The sequence below is a fragment of the Trichomycterus rosablanca genome, chromosome 4, assembly GCF_030014385.1.
Source record: "Trichomycterus rosablanca isolate fTriRos1 chromosome 4, fTriRos1.hap1, whole genome shotgun sequence".
Taxonomy (NCBI): Eukaryota; Metazoa; Chordata; class Actinopteri; order Siluriformes; family Trichomycteridae; genus Trichomycterus; species Trichomycterus rosablanca.
In genome coordinates, this window is record NC_085991.1 from 37,240,449 (window position 1) to 37,262,169 (window position 21,721).

The 21,721-nt window shown below is 36.6% G+C and overlaps 1 protein-coding gene across 1 annotated transcript in view; it reads right to left on the bottom strand.

Annotated features, from left to right (window-relative positions):
• The window catches only part of slc8a4b (solute carrier family 8 member 4b), a 112,556-nt gene extending 107,283 nt beyond the window's left edge, over window positions 1-5,273 (bottom strand). The window contains exon 1 of the mRNA XM_062994236.1: window positions 5,138-5,273. The gene's annotated coding sequence lies outside the window, so the exon portion shown is untranslated. The remainder of the gene's footprint in view (window positions 1-5,137) is intronic.
• Between the last annotated feature and the right edge of the window lie 16,448 nt (window positions 5,274-21,721).

Sequence of the window (21,721 nt, forward strand, 5' to 3'; positions counted from 1 at the left end):
ATCCTATTTATAGTTCCTTTTTATTGACACAAATGCAAGAGACATTTAAACATTTGAGCTTACATCTTCCTTAATGCTAACCACTCAACCAATACCAATTGTTTAACATTTATTGTAGAAACATCTGCCAAATTGAATTTATATTATAGATTATAGTTTTAAACAATAATAATTATGTAAGGGGTGGTGAATAAAAAAACTACACTGACTCACCAGCAAGCTGATTCTGGGCCGTGCAGTGGCTGAACAGAATCACAACAAAGGAAGCCAACTCAAAGGGGAAAAGGGCTAGTCACTAACAAAAGAGCAATTAAAACAGAAAAGAAGAAAGGAATTCAATTGCTGGAGGCAGAGTTCGATCAAATGTTGTGGAACGCTGAATTCAGATGTGCTACAATCTGAGTTACTGGCAAGCCGGCAAAGTAAAAGCAAAAAAAAGGACAGGAGTGAAGCGGTGAGTAAATACGATCATCCTACCAAAACACCAATCAGTTAAAAAAGAAATACAAATAAACATAAACTTAATATAAATAGGATGAGATTGCTTGACCAAGTGTAACATATGAACTACTCACTCCACTAACTTGCCAACACATGATCACAGACCAATACTTCTCCCTCTGCCCTTACTAATAAGGGAATGGGAAAATAAGAGATCCTTGTATATCAGCATATAAGCTTTAAGCTTAAACAATATATATTTTCTGTGGGATCTCTCTTAGTGAAAGGTAAACGGTACACCAGGCTTACCTTACCAGCCTAAGTTAAGCACACAGCAAATACTCAGCACCACATTGATCTGGGAGCATCAATTTATAGTGATGAGCTCAGATGCAGTATTTGCAGTTCGCCTCTTCACAAATTACACATACATATATACTACTTCTGTCAGATATGTATTGCTCCCATATAGATTGTCTACCTTTAACTCTATTTGATCTCGGTTATTTATAGTCCATGTCTTTTGGATTTGACAAAGGTAGCCTTGACTACAGCTCTGAATTCATTAGCACTTAGCGTCTGTTATAACCTACTCCTAAATTAGTCTTGCCAAATTCAAGATTTGGGATATTATTTAACCAGTTACAAAATCTAACCTCTTGGTTTATGCAATGATCTCAGCATCACATCAAATAGTACAACCATTAAGAAAGCTCTGTAAACTAAAAGTGATGGCACTAATAATTTCCTGATATGTGATGTTTAGGAGCTTAGTACTGATTATATATGCACACACACAATGATTAACCATAACATTAAAACCACCTCCTTGTTTCTACACTCATTGTCCATTTTATCAGCTTCACTTACAATATAGAAGCACTTTGTAGTTCTACAATTACTGACTGTAGTCCATCTGTTTCTCTACATGCTTTGTTAGCCCCCTTTCATGCTGTTCTTCAATGGTCAGGACCCCCACAGGACCACCACAGAGTAGGTATAATTTGGGTGGTGGATGATTCTCAGCACTGCAGTGACACTGACATGGTGGTGGTGTGTTAGTGTGTGTTGTGCTGGTATGAGTGGATCAAACACAGAAATGCTGCTGGAGTTTTTAAACACCTCACTGTCACTGCTGGACTGAGAATAGTCCACCAACCAAAAATATATCCAGCCAACAGCGCCCTGTGGGCAGCGTCCTATGACCACTGATGAAGGTCTAGAAGATGACCAACTCAAACAGCAGCAATAGATGAGCGATCGTCTCTGACTTTACATCTATAAGGTGGACCAACTAGGTAGGAGTGAGTGTCTAATAGAGTGGACAGTAAGTGGACACGTTATTTAAAAACTCCAGCAGCGCTGCGGTGTCTGATCCACTCATACAGTGTATCACAAAAGTGAGTACACCCCTCACATTTCTGCAGATATTTAAGTATATCTTTTCATGGGACAACACTGACAAAATGACACTTTGACACAATGAAAAGTAGTCTGTGTGCAGCTTATATAACAGTGTAAATTTATTCTTCCCTCAAAATAACTCAATATACAGCCATTAATGTCTAAACCACCGGCAACAAAAGTGAGTACACCCCTTAGTGAAAGTTCCTGAAGGGTCAATATTTTGTGTGGCCACCATTATTTCCCAGAACTGCCTTAACTCTCCTGGGCATGGAGTTTACCAGAGCTTCACAGGTTGCCACTGGAATGCTTTTCCACTCCTCCATGACGACATCACGGAGCTGGCGGATATTCGAGACTTTGCGCTCCTCCACCTTCCGCTTGAGGATGCCCCAAAGATGTTCTATTGGGTTTAGGTCTGGAGACATGCTTGGCCAGTCCATCACCTTTACCCTCAGCCTCTTCAATAAAGCAGTGGTCGTCTTAGAGGTGTGTTTGGGGTCATTATCATGCTGGAACACTGCCCTGCGACCCAGTTTCCGGAGGTAGGGGATCATGCTCTGCTTCAGTATTTCACAGTACATATTGGAGTTCATGTGTCCCTCAATGAAATGTAACTCCCCAACACCTGCTGCACTCATGCAGCCCCAGACCATGGCATTCCCACCACCATGCTTGACTGTAGGCATGACACACTTATCTTTGTACTCCTCACCTGATTGCCGCCACACATGCTTGAGACCATCTGAACCAAACAAATTAATCTTGGTCTCATCAGACCATAGGACATGGTTCCAGTAATCCATGTCCTTTGTTGACATGTCTTCAGCAAACTGTTTGCGGGCTTTCTTGTGTAGAGACTTCAGAAGAGGCTTCCTTCTGGGGTGACAGCCATGCAGACCAATTTGATGTAGTGTGCGGCGTATGGTCTGAGCACTGACAGGCTGACCCCCCACCTTTTCAATCTCTGCAGCAATGCTGACAGCACTCCTGCACCTATCTTTCAAAGACAGCAGTTGGATGTGACGCTGAGCACGTGCACTCAGCTTCTTTGGACGACCAACGCGAGGTCTGTTCTGAGTGGACCCTGCTCTTTTAAAACGCTGGATGATCTTGGCCACTGTGCTGCAGCTCAGTTTCAGGGTGTTGGCAATCTTCTTGTAGCCTTGGCCATCTTCATGTAGCGCAACAATTCGTCTTTTAAGATCCTCAGAGAGTTCTTTGCCATGAGGTGCCATGTTGGAACTTTCAGTGACCAGTATGAGAGAGTGTGAGAGCTGTACTACTAAATTGAACACACCTGCTCCCTATGCACACCTGAGACCTAGTAACACTAACAAATCACATGACATTTTGGAGGGAAAATGACAAGCAGTGCTCAATTTGGACATTTAGGGGTGTAGTCTCTTAGGGGTGTACTCACTTTTGTTGCCGGTGGTTTAGACATTAATGGCTTTATATTGAGTTATTTTGAGGGAAGAATAAATTTACACTGTTATATAAGCTGCACACAGACTACTTTTCATTGTGTCAAAGTGTCATTTTGTCAGTGTTGTCCCATGAAAAGATATACTTAAATATCTGCAGAAATGTGAGGGGTGTACTCACTTTTGTGATACACTGTACCAGCACAACACATACTAACACACCACCACCATGTCAATGCCACTGCAGTGCTGAGAATGATCCACCACCTAAATAATACCTGCTCTGTGGTGGTCCTGGGGGAGTCATGACCATTGAAGAACAGACGCACAGTGGAAAGGATGTTTTAGTGGCCAAAGAATCTCCAAGAATCAGTGGGGAATTGCTGACATTAAGTCTGGGTAATGTCATTACTTATGGAGATGTTCTGGGTTCAGAACATCTCCATAACTACTAATTCACTGCCAGCTACATAAGCAGAAGTTGACCATAGACGGAAAACATCCTCTGCTGCCAGGGACCAACAAACCTGAGCAAATACAGAATGCCAGACAGGAAACTTTCAGTGCAACCATGTTCTCTGGTCAGGTGAGACCAAAATTAAGCCTACTGGAAACAAAAAACAGAGATGGGCTCTGGACAACTTGATTAGATACAAGGTATCTTGGAATCCATCAAGTTCCAGTAGATATAAAAGGACAACCTAAATGCTTCAGCTGGGAAGCTTAATTTGAGTCATAAACTGGATCTTATGGCAGGACAGTGATTCAAAGCCCACCTTAAAGTCAACAGGAACATGGTTTACAGAATCACAGAATCAAACATTGTTTACAGAATCACAGAATCAAGATTTTGCTATAGAGATCCTTCTGATCTGAACCCATAGAGCATCTGTGAGACAAGCTGAAGATCTAAAGAAAGTCTATATAAAAAATTGATCTAAGATTCATCTAAAATTCCTTGCGATAAAGTGGGGGATTGTTGGCAGAGACAGTTATAAGAAAATAAAATCTTTTTTTAATTATTGTACTTCTAATAAATGAGCTTTTTGATAGCTATTATGCATGGAATATCCACATTATGAGCAAAAATAATGTTTTTCCATCCTGTTTAATTCATGTTTTACAGGGGTTCCAATGTTTGTGGAGGGGAGTGTTTTATTATATAATAACAGGTTTGCAGGGACGAGTTTCAAACCTGTTTTACATTCTGTTTTTAGAGAGTACTAAATGTAATCATGATAACATAACAACCCTAAAACCATGACAAACTACTGTTCACTGACTAAACTGACATTCTTAAATGTATCAGCATCTAAGATCAGAGGTCCTATTCTTTGACATATTTCTACTGACAAAAAGCCTGAAATAAATTAATAGCATTTTGATTCCGTTAAAACGTGTACATAAAGGATGTACTGTACTGAAGGGCGGCACGGTCGCTAAGTGGGTAGCACTGTCGCCTCACAGCAAGAAGGTCCTGGGTTCGATCCCCAGGTGGGGCGATCCGGGTCCTTTCTGTGTGGAGTTTGCATGTTTTCCCCGTGTCCGCGTGGGTTTCCTCCGGGTGCTCCGGTTTCTTCCCACAGACCAAAGACATGCAAGTGAGGTGAATTGGAGACACTAAATGTGTCTCCCCAAATGATATGTTCGATATAGCCTTGTGAACTGATGAACCTTGTGTATTGAGTAACTACCATTTCTGTCATGAATGTAACCAAAGTGTAAAACTCCTAATAAACAAACAAACTGTACTGAATATCTTTTTATGTTATTTTAAAGAAAATTAATTATTTTACCCAGAAATGCACAATATGTGGTTTATCTACAAATAATATTAAAGCAGTCAGAATTGCAGATTGACCTACCACGTCAGTATGGGTCAGCAGAGCTGGAACAGAGATGCTGGTTAGTGATGTTGGTGGGTGATGCACCCGTCCGGTAGTCGTGGTCACAACCTCTAACACAGACCTGATCCTCTACAGTAAGATACAACACGCGGATCGTCACATTTCCTTTAATTCTGAATACCTGTTCTGTTCATCTACTGTAGTTTCCACAGGACTGGATTGTGAGCGGCTGAGGAAAATAATTTCTCCTCCGCTTTTGTATCGATCGCACTCTCAGAAACAATTTCTCTAAGACTGGATTACACGCACAGTCCGTTCAATTAATCGATAATGATGTTGCTCCCGTATAGCCGACAATAACATGCAAAAAGCGACGCCACGATAGAGAACAGAGCTACATGCCGGTCCAGCACTGCTTAAAGAACTGTTCAGACGAACAGACGAACATTAAGCTGCCGCTCGCAATGATATAAGAGGAACCAAAGCTGGAGAGAGAGAGAGTGTGTGTGAGAGAGAGATAAAGAGAGAGAGAGAGCGTGGTAGACGCATGTTGCTAGCACAAACTGCTACCATTGAAATACTTTTATTCACTTTGAATCACTAGGTAAAGCTTTGCACCTGCAAGAATAAAATAAAAAGAACCCAGGCTAAGATGTTTTAATCAAGGTAGAACAATAATGTGACTAAAAAGCCACTAACAAAAAAAAAAACAATACATGAAACAAAATACCTAAATCTTGTCATATTTGTCATATTTTTTTTTCTTAAATTAATGGGTATCACACCTAGTAAAATCCTATGGAAGTGTATTTTCATTCATATTTTATGTTGTAAAGTAAGTAATACTCAAAACAACCAGCCAAGAATTCCGGTTTCACAGGGTTGAGAAATGAGGTGACACACAGGCATGATTGTCTTACTCAATAAACACAATCAGAAAGTAAATCAGAAAATACAGCAGTGACTTAAGATAAAAGTATGGTAAGCTCCACAAATCAAGAAATTGCAACAAAAGGTAGCTAAATAACTCAGGGTATATAAAATTTATGTGACCGCATGCACAGTGGGAAGGATGTTTCAGTGGCCAAAGAATCTCCAAGAATCTGTGGGGAATTACTGACATTAAGTCACTTTTTAAAGATATACAGTAGTTTCCCACCATAAATGTATAACTACAAACTGTAGCATATGCTGGTTTTAGCTATGCTCCTGTCAGAATCTATTTTAAAGATGACTAAAATATACTATCTGAAGCAAATTTAAACTTGAAACTTTGAAACTGAACTTCCAAATAATAACTGAAGTACAATCTAAGTGTATGATGATGTACTTTAATAAATCTGCAGTGTACCATGTAAAATTGGCCCAAATATAAGTCATGGGCCATTCTTGGCAATGAAATTACACTAATATTACTATAACATGGTAGTACATTGGGAAGGATGTTTTAGTGGCCAAAGAATCTCCAAGAATCTGTGGGGAATTACTGACATTAAGTCACTTTTTAAATTATCCTTAAGTCTAACCATTGCCTCATCTACCATCCAACTGCACATACAAAATACTATTCTTTGCAAAACTTATAAAGATATAGTTTCCCACCATAAATGTATAACTACAAACTGTAGCATATGCTGGTTTAGCTATGCTCCTGTCAGAATCTATTTTAAAGATGACTAAAATATACCATCTGAAGCAAATTTAAACTTGAAACTTTGAAACTGAACTTCCAAATAATAACTGAAGTACAATCTAAGTGTATGATGATGTACTTTAATAAATCTGCAGTGTACCATGTAAAATTGGCCCAAATATAAGTCATGGGCCATTCTTCGCAATGAAATTACACTAATATTACTATAACATGGTAGTACATTTACATTTTCGGCATTTAGCAGACACTCTTATCCAGAGCGACTTACAGAAATGGTAGTGTGTGTTGTACTGGTATGAGTGTATTGTTAAGGGTTTTAAATACTGTTTAAATATTTATATATATACACCTGATCCACTCATTCCAGAACAAAAACACTGTTATTACTCATTTAGTGCCATCGCAGTTCAAAAATGGTCCACTACCCAAACATCATCTGGTCAGTTGCAGCCCTAAAGAGATACCTTTTGATATATAAACAGAGTACATAGGGTGACAAAGTGTCCAGAGCAACAGATACAGAATTATTGTATGCCCATAAAGGTAATCTGTAGACTAGGTGTAGCTACAATTATCAATGTATGTATGCACCAAACAGGTTTACCTAATGAAGTGCTCACTGAGTGTATATGGTATAATATTTAAATAATAATTAAAGTAAAATAATAATTACTTTAACAGGTATTTGTATTATGTAAGTACATAATCTAACTATACAGTAAACTATCTGGCATAAAATAGATCTGTATTCAATCTATGTCTTTACATTACATTTAAAGTATAGCATCCAACATGAAATGTTACTACACAATATGGCCAAAAGTATATGGATGCCTAACCATGAGCTTGTTAGCCATCTCATTCCAAAACTATGGGTATTACATTGCAGTTTCCCCACATCTTGCCATGATAACCACATCTACTTTTCTAGGAAGAGTCTTCATAAGTTTGTCTGGGATATTCCTGCCTATTTAGTCAAAATAGCATTGTGAGGTCTGTCGCTGATGTTGAATGAGAAGGCCTGGTTTGTGATTCTTCTGAAAAGGCCATTTGCACTTATTGTCCCATATCATGTCAGATGTTGACTTTTGCACTTTTTCAGGTCTGGTTGGTCCTTTATGTCTTTCACATGGAGAACTTGACATCCATGCATGAAATGTATGTATAGTTTTCTGTTCGCGTAATAGAATTTCAGGTTGTGGGTAGGAACGAATCCATTGCAGATCCATCCAATTGACACAGCCAGTCATGTATGATGCTTGATTGGCCATTAGTGGTTGTAAACCTACATCCCGTTTCTGTCATTTATTAGCAAAGTGATAAATGCCTTTGGTATGCACTTTGCTGTGAGAATGTGGGCCGCCAGGTGAGTCCCGCACATCCACAAGGTCGTAATATATAAACTCCATTTTTCAGTGGCGGCTATAAAAGGAACAGAGCAGCCACTCCACCAACTTACACAGAACCTCTGGGGGCAGCTCGCTTGTTCAGATTACACCATGATGCAAAGCGTGCATGTGTTGTGAAAGTGCAAATACCATACAACACATAAAAAAAAATTGCACGCAACAAGGAATCCAATAAAACCAGTATGTAAAGGGCTACTAGGAATTAACATTGATAAGGTGCAGACACTGTCAGTCATCTGTGCCTCCATGCCCTTTGTTGGCCATAATGGCATGGCAGGTGGGCATGATTCTGTAACCTGCACCCCCTGCCGATTTTTTATGGCAGGTAGCCCGGTTACAGTTTACTATTCTTCATGTATTTACATACTGCAACAGTAAAGGGATACGTGATGAATGTTGCTTATTATGTAAATAAAAATTAACCTATTGAAGCAGCAGATGCTTAAAATGTGGCTGATACTGGTTGTTGTATTTGAAGCATTTCTGTGACAATTTCTACTCATGTTTTATTGCTTTAAAGTGATTTGTGCTGATCTTAACATACCATTAAGATGCTGTCAGTAACAGAGTATTGATCAGATCTGTAAAGAGACTGAATAATTGTAAAGTGTGGCCCTCAGTGTTGAGATCAATGACCTGGCTAAACCAATAACATTTTCAATAATGCTGGCAGCCAGAAAGGTGTTTGATTACATAGTTGGAAACTGAGCGAAAGATTGAGCATTAATTAAATCTAGTATGCTGGTACAAACTGGTCATAGATTATTGGGGACCAACAGACAAACACATGAACACTTTGCCTAGCATTACTTTTCATGTCAAGATTAAAAAATCTAAATTTGTAGCAGATAATTTGGCAGAATATTTATAATAAGACTTATAAGTGGACATGGTAGAGAAAAGATCCTCACACATGCAATATAATTTTACAGCCATGTTTAGCAGTCTCCACTCTCTATATCTCATCATTTATACATCACCATACTACACTGATATAATGCATTACTGTTGATATGCATTAGTTAGTGAGTGGGATAGCTAAAGGTACGTAGAGAACATGATACTCAGAACAAATACCCTAACAAATCTCTGTCAGTACAACTGGTTTGAGCTCATGTACCCACAAGTAACCATCTCCAGACAGGTGTGGCATAAAAGACTCTCAGACTAATGATAAGGAAGAAAATGCCAACCACAGAATATACCCTATGCTAAACACATGCAAAACGTTTAAAAAAATATGCCAAAACATTTCAGAGATGCATGTAAGATATACAAATAAGCATTTAGTTTCAGCATCAGTCCAGGAACTCCAAGCTTATATATTGCGCTTCATAATGCACTAGTTTAAAATAGAAGGCAGTATGAATTGCAGACAGGCCAGTCAAGCACTTACATGCACTTACTTACTAGGTCACTTACTTACGAAGGCACACTGCTGTAACATTGTCTGGCTAAAACAAGCTGGGATGTCCCAACAACAAAAAAGACATCCATCATAGATGGAAACATATGTTGCTTAAAAAATGTGTATATACTTTTCAGCATTAATGATGAGTTATGCGAGTGAGTGTACAAATTATCAATGTCAACGGTACTAACACAGCCCGATAGCAATATGACAGGTGGACTTAGACTAAAGCACAGTTTCAATATGAAGTCAGCAGCGTTTCTAGATGTTGTTAATACACAGTGTAATAGATGCATGTGTAGACCGAGCAATTAACTGTGTTTACTCAAAAGAGTTTTCCAATCTATTCCCAAGCCCATGTGGTTATATTAATTGCAGAAGCATGTTGATTGGTAACACATTGCTGTCTGAGGGATTATAGGTTACAGGCATTCGATATTGTGTTTTTTTTTTTGTCTTGCCCTTTATAAATAATAATGTTATGGACTGTATACAAGGGGTTGGACAAAATAACTGAAACACCTGTCATTTTAGTGTGGTAGGTTTCATGGCTAAATTGGACCAGTCTGGTGGCCAATCTTCATTAATTGCACATTGCACCAGTAAGAGCAGAGTGTGAAGGTTCAATTAGCAGGGTAAGAGCACAGTTTTGCTCAAAATATTGCAATGCACACAACATTATGGGTGACATACCAGAGTTCAAAAGAGGACAAATTGTTGGTGCACGTCTTGCTGGCGCATCTGTGACCAAGACAGCAAGTCTTTGTGATGTATCAAGAGCCACGGTATCCAGGGTAATGTCAGCATACCACCAAGAAGGACAAACCACATCCAACAGGATTAACTGTGGACGCAAGAGGAAGCTGTCTGAAAGGGATGTTCGGGTGCTAACCCGGATTGTATCCAAAAAACATAAAACCACGGCTGCCCAAATCACGGCAGAATTAAATGTGCACCTCAACTCTCCTGTTTCCACCAGAACTGTCCGTCGGGAGCTCCACAGGGTCAATATACACGGCCGGGCTGCTATAGCCAAACCTTTGGTCACTCGTGCCAATGCCAAACGTCGGTTTCAATGGTGCAAGGAGCGCAAATCTTGGGCTGTGGACAATGTGAAACATGTATTGTTCTCTGATGAGTCCACCTTTACTGTTTTCCCCACATCCGGGAGAGTTACGGTGTGGAGAAGCCCCAAAGAAGCGTACCACCCAGACTGTTGCATGCCCAGAGTGAAGCATGGGGGTGGATCAGTGATGGTTTGGGCTGCCATATCATGGCATTCCCTTGGCCCAATATTTGTGCTAGATGGGCGCGTCACTGCCAAGGACTACCGAACCATTCTGGAGGACCATGTGCATCCAATGGCGGTGCCGTGTATCAGGATGACAATGCACCAATACACACAGCAAGACTGGTGAAAGATTGGTTTGATGAACATGAAAGTGAAGTTGAACATCTCCCATGGCCTGCACAGTCACCAGATCTAAATATTATTGAGCCACTTTGGGGTGTTTTGGAGAAGCGAGTCAGGAAACGTTTTCCTCCACCAGCATCACGTAGTGACCTGGCCACTATCCTGCAAGAAGAATGGCTTAAAATCCCTCTGACCACCGTGCAGGACTTGTATATGTCATTTCCAAGATGAATTGACGCTGTATTGGCCGCAAAAGGAGGCCCTACACCATACTAATAAATTATTGTGGTCTAAAACCAGGTGTTTCAGTTATTTTGTCCAACCCCTGTATGTTATAAGTTCAAAACTTCTAGGCTCTGAATGACCCTTACCAAAATAAATCTAAAGAACATCCAGTCTCACTATCCATCATGGGCAAAAACTGCCATCCACCCATCAGTTAGCCCAGTTATCATTGCTGGTTGTGATTCCAACATAAAGTCAGAACATGAAACATGTATGGAGCTTTGTAACCACATTACCAGATTAAAAGGCACGCCAGGATGGACGAAGGAGAAGGAGATTTAATGAAAGAAGGTAATTACACAGTATAAGACAGCCATAGAAAGAGGACCTGAATCTCCCTATAATCTTGCAGTTGTAAAAACAGGGTGGGAATATCATGAAGGTACTACTGGGTGGAACCATCTTAAGAAAACATTTGACATTTTTTTTCTTTATTTCTGTCTTTATCTAGCCAGAAAAATCATATGTATTTTTTAAGTACAGACCACCTAACAAACATTAAAAAATGCATCTTGACATTTTCTGCACTATGGCACCGACCTGAAACTTGAAAGAAAATGGAGCAGGTCAGCTTTCAGAGGCACAGTAAGAAGTAAGAAATTACTGTAGGTGGGTTCCCTGCCACTGTATCCAGAAATATCTAGTTAAAGGCTACCCTCTGCAAGGGTGAGGCTGAGTATGTGTATAAATGCTTGATAATTGCATGTGTCTAAAAGCAGTGAACCTTGTAAGCTTTGCACTCAACCACAGACTGCAGACATATCAGAGAGAGACATGTGTTCCACCCCTGAAAATTCGAACCACAGAAAAGAAAATCTATAGTTACACAGGGAAAATAGCTTCCCTCTGCTAAGACATGAGTATACATCTACAGGGGTATGTGTAGTTTGCAGCCAAGAACATGAATAGCACATGGTTTATGTTTTCAGGAGTGTGTGTTTATACAGTAAGCGGAAGAAAAGGAGTGTTGGATGATGCAATGTGTCTCTGTCTCATGTTACCCCCAGTAGCTTTACACCACCACAAGACATCATGTAGAGCAAACCGTTGGTAAAAACCTCTCGAAGGTCTGTGAATACAGTAGGACATACTTGTAAAACTTTTAAAAGTAGCTTGTTTGTTTATAAAAACTCATTATCTGATCTCTATCCAAATAATAAAAATAAAAGATTAGTCTTAACAAACAACACACAAACAATATGTTGTCTTTATTTGACACATCAGTAACAGACTGAGAAAAATCTGAAATGATATGAAAGGATTTTTGAGCACTTTTCTGATGGGGACTAAAATAGTGTAGAAATTTGGGAATTGTTTTTTTTTTTTCTTGTTTTAAACACAGCCTAGCTCTTTCCAAAAAAAATCCTGTAGCACGGTCTGACTCAAATCTAAACTAAAGTTTTTTCCAACAATAAACACGAATCAAAAACCTCTATAGCTACAAAAAAGTACACTTGACTTGCAAATTATGATTATTTTTTGTGTTCCTACAGTTAATTGTATTCCCCCTGACTTTTGTTTTATGTCTTTGCAAACAACCCTATTTTTTGCAGTTACTGAGTTTAGTTTGTGGTCCACAACAATGTTGAAGTGCATATAAAAGTGCTCCAACACAGTTGCAGTACTGTATACAAACACAACCTTACTGTGAAGCATTGTGGAGCAAGCATCATGATTTTGGGCTGTTTTTCTGTAAGGGGCTGAAAATCAAGCAAACATTGGGAAAACTGTAAAATTAACAATACAATGTGTAAATACATTTTATAGGAAAATATAATCACCTGTGGCTATAATTCAGACCTCAACTCAGCATAGATGATGCAGCATTACCTTGAAGAGATGGGGGGGATTCAAGAAATGCTATGCCTGTATTATTATTATTATCATCATTATTATTATTATACTTTAATGTAATTGGTTACTGTACAGTACTGTAGTGAAATTGGTTAATTTCAAAGGGTAAATATAAATTCGAATTCAACAAGCTGAACGAGATATGGTAATATTGTGTTTTATCCTTTACCGCCCTCTTCTGTACATTTGGGAAAATACATGTAAATTCGCATATAGAATACAGAAAAATCTTTTATTTATTTCTTTTAGAGTTTGTAACTCGTCAAGCTCAACAAACATGCGTTATTCTGTTCTATTGTTCTATTTTTATTATGTATGGGTTAAATATTTGCAAAGTAATTGTATTATTGAAATAGTAGATGGTCAATCTAGGTCATTTGCGCTTAAAATAACCTTAAGTCACGTTTTTTTAAATCAGTTGGCAGCCCATCCTGTTTGGAGCATCTTCCGCACGCTTGGCATCACTCATGTGTCAGCTAAACACTCCTGTATGTCCCTTGTTCTTATTTTTTTTCCATACAGAATATCCTTTTATGGCCTCAAGTTTTTTTCATTTTCATTAACAGACTGGTTAGTTCACTTAATATTTATATTGAAGATATTAATATAATGGATAAAAAATTTATAACCGATACATTAGGAACCTTCTTGTTTATTTGAGAACTATTTCTCATATACCTAGAGATAATAAAAATGGCATTTAATTTGGACTTTAATCTTATAAATTCTTAATTAATAATAAAATAAGAGATGTCGTCTTTAAAATAATTCACAGATGTTACCCAGTTAATGGAAGATTAGGTCGATTTATTACCATCTCTGATAGGTGTGTCTTTTGTAAAAGCTTTAGTGAGTCGACTGATAATTTATTATTTGATTGTGTCTCTAACTTTTCCTTTTGGGTGGATGTGAAATGATGTAAAAAAATGGTAAATTCCAATAAAAAGCCAATGTTTTGTATATATTTGATAAATTTCTCTTTCAGCCAATTGAATCTTATATAATTAACCTAATTATATTGCTAGCTAAATATTATATTCATAAAACTAAAAATGCTAAAAATGGCCATCTTTTATTTCTTTTATAAATTCAGATTTATATATGTATATAAATCTGAATTTATAAAAGAAATAAAAGATATGTATCTTAAAGCACTTTAAATGTATATAAAGATTTCTAAGATGTTTTTTATTTTATTATCTCTTTTATTTTATATGTGGTGCTATTGAAACAAGATTCCTTAAATGATTTGTAATTCCTCAGGTTTAGTTTTTTTCTTTGATATATTTATTATTTATTGTTGTTGAACATATACTGGTTATTGTTGTATTAATGTTAAAGCATATTTTTGGTAATATGTTCATATATATTAAGTGTACTGTTGTGTTTACTCTATACTGTTTCTTTAAATAAAGAAAGAAAACAAATCACAGATTTTTCAGTTTACTGCATTTTACAAAATGTCCCAACTTATTTTGGAAATGAGATTTATAGTAGCATAATATTGAAAGTAATACAGAGTAAAACTAAATGTAGTGCTGAGTGTAAATACAGAGTAAATGAAGTCAGTAAGTAAAAGTAAAGGTAGTGCTGAGTGTAAATACAGAGTGAATGAACTCAGTAAGTAAAAGTTAAGGTAGTGCTGAGTGTAAATACAGAGTGAGTGAATCAGTAAGTAAAAGTAAATGTAGTGCTGAGTGTAAATACAGAGTGAGTGAATCAGTAAGTAAAAGTAAATGTAGTGCTGAGTGTAAATACAGAGTGAGTGAATCAGTAAGTAAAAGTAAAGGTAGTGCTGAGTGTAAATACGAGTGGATGAACTCAGTAAGTAAAAGTAAATGTAGTGCTGAGTGTAAATACAGAGTGAATGAAGTCAGTAAGTAAAAGTAAAGGTAGTGCTGAGTGTAAATACAGAGTGAGTGAATCAGTAAGTAAAAGTAAATGTAGTGCTGAGTGTAAATACAGAGTGAGTGAATCAGTAAGTAAAAGTAAATGTAGTGCTGAGTGTAAATACAGAGTGAGTGAATCAGTAAGTAAAAGTAAAGGTAGTGCTGAGTGTAAATACAGAGTGGATGAACTCAGTAAGTAAAAGTAAATGTAGTGCTGAGTGTAAATACAGAGTGAATGAAGTCAGTAAGTAAAAGTAAAGGTAGTGCTGAGTGTAAATACAGAGTGGATGAAGTCAGTAAGTAAAAGTAAATGTAGTGCTGAGTGTAAATACAGAGTGGATGAAGTCAGTAAGTAAAAGTAAAGGTAGTGCTGAGTGTAAATACTGAGTGAATGAAGTCAGTAAGTAAAAGTAAAGGTAGTGCTGAGTGTAAATACAGAGTAAATGAAGTCAGTAAGTAAAAGTAAAGGTAGTGCTGAGTGTAAATACAGAGTGGATGAACTCAGTAAGTAAAAGTAAATGTAGTGCTGAGTGTAAATACAGAGTGAATGAAGTCAGTAAGTAAAAGTAAAGGTAGTGCTGAGTGTAAATACAGAGTGGATGAAGTCAGTAAGTAAAAGTAAAGGTAGTGCTGAGTGTAAATACAGAGTGGATGAAGTCAGTAAGTAAAAGTAAATGTAGTGCTGAGTGTAAATACAGAGTGAATGAACTCAGTAAGTAAAAGTAAATGTAGTGCTGAGTGTAAATACAGAGTGGATGAATCAGTAAGTAAAAGTAAATGTAGTGCTGAGTGTAAATACAGAGTGGATGAACTCAGTAAGTAAAAGTAAAGGTAGTGCTGAGTGTAAATACAGAGTGAGTGAATCAGTAAGTAAAAGTAAATGTAGTGCTGAGTGTAAATACAGAGTGAGTGAATCAGTAAGTAAAAGTAAATGTAGTGCTGAGTGTAAATACAGAGTGAGTGAATCAGTAAGTAAAAGTAAAGGTAGTGCTGAGTGTAAATACAGAGTGGATGAACTCAGTAAGTAAAAGTAAATGTAGTGCTGAGTGTAAATACAGAGTGAATGAAGTCAGTAAGTAAAAGTAAAGGTAGTGCTGAGTGTAAATACAGAGTGAGTGAATCAGTAAGTAAAAGTAAATGTAGTGCTGAGTGTAAATACAGAGTGAGTGAATCAGTAAGTAAAAGTAAATGTAGTGCTGAGTGTAAATACAGAGTGAGTGAATCAGTAAGTAAAAGTAAAGGTAGTGCTGAGTGTAAATACAGAGTGGATGAACTCAGTAAGTAAAAGTAAATGTAGTGCTGAGTGTAAATACAGAGTGAATGAAGTCAGTAAGTAAAAGTAAAGGTAGTGCTGAGTGTAAATACAGAGTGGATGAACTCAGTAAGTAAAAGTAAATGTAGTGCTGAGTGTAAATACAGAGTGGATGAAGTCAGTAAGTAAAAGTAAAGGTAGTGCTGAGTGTAAATACTGAGTGAATGAAGTCAGTAAGTAAAAGTAAAGGTAGTGCTGAGTGTAAATACAGAGTAAATGAAGTCAGTAAGTAAAAGTAAAGGTAGTGCTGAGTGTAAATACAGAGTGGATGAACTCAGTAAGTAAAAGTAAATGTAGTGCTGAGTGTAAATACAGAGTGAATGAAGTCAGTAAGTAAAAGTAAAGGTAGTGCTGAGTGTAAATACAGAGTGGATGAAGTCAGTAAGTAAAAGTAAAGGTAGTGCTGAGTGTAAATACAGAGTGGATGAAGTCAGTAAGTAAAAGTAAATGTAGTGCTGAGTGTAAATACAGAGTGAATGAACTCAGTAAGTAAAAGTAAATGTAGTGCTGAGTGTAAATACAGAGTGGATGAACTCAGTAAGTAAAAGTAAATGTAGTGCTGAGTGTAAATACAGAGTGGATGAAGTCAGTAAGTAAAAGTAAATGTAGTGCTGAGTGTAAATACAGAGTGAATGAACTCAGTAAGTAAAAGTAAATGTAGTGCTGAGTGTAAATACAGAGTGAATGAAGTCAGTAAGTAAATGTAGTGCTGAGTGTAAATACAGAGTGAATGAAGTCAGTAAGTAAATATAGTGCTGAGTGTAAATACAGAGTGAGTGAATCAGTAAGTAAAAGTAAATGTAGTGCTGAGTGTAAATACAGAGTGAGTGAATCAGTAAGTAAAAGTAAATGTAGTGCTGAGTGTAAATACAGAGTGAGTGAATCAGTAAGTAAAAGTAAATGTAGTGCTGAGTGTAAATACAGAGTGAGTGAATCAGTAAGTAAAAGTAAATGTAGTGCTGAGTGTAAATACAGAGTGAGTGAATCAGTAAGTAAAAGTAAAGGTAGTGCTGAGTGTAAATACAGAGTGGATGAACTCAGTAAGTAAAAGTAAATGTAGTGCTGAGTGTAAATACAGAGTGAATGAAGTCAGTAAGTAAAAGTGAAGGTAGTGCTGAGTGTAAATACAGAGTGAATGAAGTCAGTAAGTAAAAGTAAATGTAGTGCTGAGTGTAAATACAGAGTGAATGAAGTCAGTAAGTAAAAGTAAAGGTAGTGCTGAGTGTAAATACAGAGTGAATGAAGTCAGTAAGTAAAAGTAAAGGTAGTGCTGAGTGTAAATACAGAGTAAATGAAGTCAGTAAGTAAAAGTAAAGGTAGTGCTGAGTGTAAATATAGAGTGGATGAACTCAGTAAGTAAAAGTAAATGTAGTGCTGAGTGTAAATACAGAGTGAATGAAGTCAGTAAGTAAAAGTAAAGGTAGTGCTGAGTGTAAATACAGAGTGGATGAAGTCAGTAAGTAAAAGTAAAGGTAGTGCTGTGTGTAAATACAGAGTGGATGAAGTCAGTAAGTAAAAGTAAATGTAGTGCTGAGTGTAAATACAGAGTGAATGAAGTCAGTAAGTAAAAGTAAAGGTAGTGCTGAGTGTAAATACAGAGTGGATGAAGTCAGTAAGTAAAAGTAAATGTAGTGCTGAGTGTAAATACAGAGTGAATGAACTCAGTAAGTAAAAGTAAATGTAGTGCTGAGTGTAAATACAGAGTGAGTGAAGTCAGTAAGTAAAAGTAAAGGTAGTGCTGAGTGTAAATACAGAGTAAATGAAGTCAGTAAGTAAAAGTAAATGTAGTGCTGAGTGTAAATACAGAGTGAATGAAGTCAGTAAGTAAAAGTAAAGGTAGCGCTGAGTGTAAATACAGAGTGGATGAAGTCAGTAAGTAAAAGTAAAGGTAGCGCTGAGTGTAAATACAGAGTGGATGAAGTCAGTAAGTAAAAGTAAATGTAGTGCTGAGTGTAAATACAGAGTGAATGAACTCAGTAAGTAAAAGTAAATGTAGTGCTGAGTGTAAATACAGAGTGAATGAACTCAGTAAGTAAAAGTAAATGTAGTGCTGAGTGTAAATACAGAGTGAATGAACTCAGTAAGTAAAAGTAAATGTAGTGCTGAGTGTAAATACAGAGTGGATGAACTCAGTAAGTAAAAGTAAAGGTAGTGCTGAGTGTAAATACAGAGTGAGTGAATCAGTAAGTAAAAGTAAATGTAGTGCTGAGTGTAAATACAGAGTGAGTGAATCAGTAAGTAAAAGTAAATGTAGTGCTGAGTGTAAATACAGAGTGAATGAAGTCAGTAAGTAAAAGTAAATGTAGTGCTGAGTGTAAATACAGAGTGAATGAACTCAGTAAGTAAAAGTAAATGTAGTGCTGTGTGTAAATACAGAGTGGATGAAGTCAGTAAGTAAAAGTAAATGTAGTGCTGAGTGTAAATACAGAGTGAGTGAATCAGTAAGTAAAAGTAAATGTAGTGCTGAGTGTAAATACAGAGTGGATGAACTCAGTAAGTAAAAGTAAATGTAGTGCTGTGTGTAAATACAGAGTGAATGAATCAGTAAGTAAAAGTAAATGTAGTGCTGAGTGTAAATACAGAGTGGATGAAGTCAGTAAGTAAAAGTAAATGTAGTGCTGAGTGTAAATACAGAGTGAGTGAATCAGTAAGTTAAAGTAAATGTAGTGCTGAGTGTAAATACAGAGTGGATGAAGTCAGTAAGTAAAAGTAAATGTAGTGCTGAGTGTAAATACAGAGTGGATGAAGTCAGTAAGTAAAAGTAAAGGTAGTGCTCAGTGTAAATACAGAGTGAATGAAGTCAGTAAGTAAAAGTAAAGGTAGTGCTGAGTGTAAATACAGAGTGAATGAAGTCAGTAAGTAAAAGTAAATGTAGTGCTGAGTGTAAATACAGAGTGAGTGAATCAGTAAGTAAAAGTAAATGTAGTGCTGTGTGTAAATACAGAGTGGATGAAGTCAGTAAGTAAAAGTAAAGGTAGTGCTGAGTGTAAATACAGAGTGAATGAAGTCAGTAAGTAAAAGTAAATGTAGTGCTGTGTGTAAATACAGAGTGAGTGAATCAGTAAGTAAAAGTAAATGTAGTGCTGAGTGTAAATACAGAGTGAATGAATCAGTAAGTAAAAGTAAATGTAGTGCTGAGTGTAAATACAGAGTGAATGAAGTCAGTAAGTAAAAGTAAATGTAGTGCTGTGTGTAAATACAGAGTGAGTGAATCAGTAAGTAAAAGTAAAGGTAGTGCTGAGTGTAAATACAGAGTGAGTGAATCAGTAAGTAAAAGTAAATGTAGTGCTGAGTGAAAATACAGAGTGAATGAACTCAGTAAGTAAAAGTAAATGTAGTGCTGTGTGTAAATACAGAGTGAATGAAGTCAGTAAGTAAAAGTAAATGTAGTGCTGTGTGTAAATATAGAGTGAATGAATCAGTAAGTAAAAGTAAATGTAGTGCTGTGTGTAAATACAGAGTGGATGAAGTCAGTAAGTAAAAGTAAATGTAGTGCTGAGTGTAAATACAGAGTGAGTGAATCAGTAAGTAAAAGTAAATGTAGTGCTGTGTGTAAATACAGAGTGAATGAAGTCAGTAAGTAAAAGTAAATGTAGTGCTGTGTGTAAATACAGAGTGAATGAAGTCAGTAAGTAAAAGTAAATGTAGTGCTGAGTGTAAATACAGAGTGAGTGAATCAGTAAGTAAAAGTAAATGTAGTGCTGAGTGTAAATACAGAGTGAATGAAGTCAGTAAGTAAAAGTAAATGTAGTGCTGTGTGTAAATACAGAGTGAATGAATCAGTAAGTAAAAGTAAATGTAGTGCTGTGTGTAAATACAGAGTGAATGAATCAGTAAGTAAAAGTAAATGTAGTGCTGTGTGTAAATACAGAGTGAATGAATCAGTAAGTAAAAGTAAATGTAGTGCTGAGTGTAAATACAGAGTGAATGAAGTCAGTAAGTAAAAGTAAATGTAGTGCTGTGTGTAAATACAGAGTGAATGAATCAGTAAGTAAAAGTAAATGTAGTGCTGAGTGTAAATACAAAGTGAATGAAGTCAGTAAGTAAAAGTAAATGTAGTGCTGTGTGTAAATACAGAGTGAGTGAATCAGTAAGTAAAAGTAAAGGTAGTGCTGAGTGTAAATACAGAGTGAATGAAGTCAGTAAGTAAAAGTAAATGTAGTGCTGAGTGTAAATACAGAGTGAATGAAGTCAGTAAGTAAAAGTAAATGTAGTGCTGTGTGTAAATACAGAGTGAATGAAGTCAGTAAGTAAAAGTAAATGTAGTGCTGTGTGTAAATACAGAGTGAATGAATCAGTAAGTAAAAGTAAATGTAGTGCTGTGTGTAAATACAGAGTGGATGAAGTCAGTAAGTAAAAGTAAATGTAGTGCTGAGTGTAAATACAGAGTGAGTGAATCAGTAAGTAAAAGTAAATGTAGTGCTGTGTGTAAATACAGAGTGAATGAAGTCAGTAAGTAAAAGTAAATGTAGTGCTGTGTGTAAATACAGAGTGAATGAAGTCAGTAAGTAAAAGTAAAGGTAGTGCTGAGTGTAAATACAGAGTGAGTGAATCAGTAAGTAAAAGTAAATGTAGTGCTGTGTGTAAATACAGAGTGGATGAAGTCAGTAAGTAAAAGTAAATGTAGTGCTGAGTGTAAATACAGAGTGAGTGAATCAGTAAGTAAAAGTAAATGTAGTGCTGTGTGTAAATACAGAGTGAATGAAGTCAGTAAGTAAAAGTAAATGTAGTGCTGTGTGTAAATACAGAGTGAGTGAATCAGTAAGTAAAAGTAAATGTAGTGCTGAGTGTAAATACAGAGTGAATGAAGTCAGTAAGTAAAAGTAAATGTAGTGCTGTGTGTAAATACAGAGTGAATGAATCAGTAAGTAAAAGTAAATGTAGTGCTGTGTGTAAATACAGAGTGAATGAATCAGTAAGTAAAAGTAAATGTAGTGCTGTGTGTAAATACAGAGTGAATGAATCAGTAAGTAAAAGTAAATGTAGTGCTGAGTGTAAATACAGAGTGAATGAAGTCAGTAAGTAAAAGTAAAGGTAGTGCTGTGTGTAAATACAGAGTGAATGAAGTCAGTAAGTAAAAGTAAATGTAGTGCTGAGTGTAAATACAGAGTGAATGAAGTCAGTAAGTAAAAGTAAAGGTAGTGCTGAGTGTAAATACAGAGTGAATGAAGTCAGTAAGTAAAAGTAAAGGTAGTGCTGAGTGTAAATACAGAGTGAATGAAGTCAGTAAGTAAAAGTAAATGTAGTGCTGAGTGTAAATACAGAGTGAATGAAGTCAGTAAGTAAAAGTAAAGGTAGTGCTGTGTGTAAATACAGAGTGAATGAAGTCAGTAAGTAAAAGTAAATGTAGTGCTGAGTGTAAATACAGAGTGAG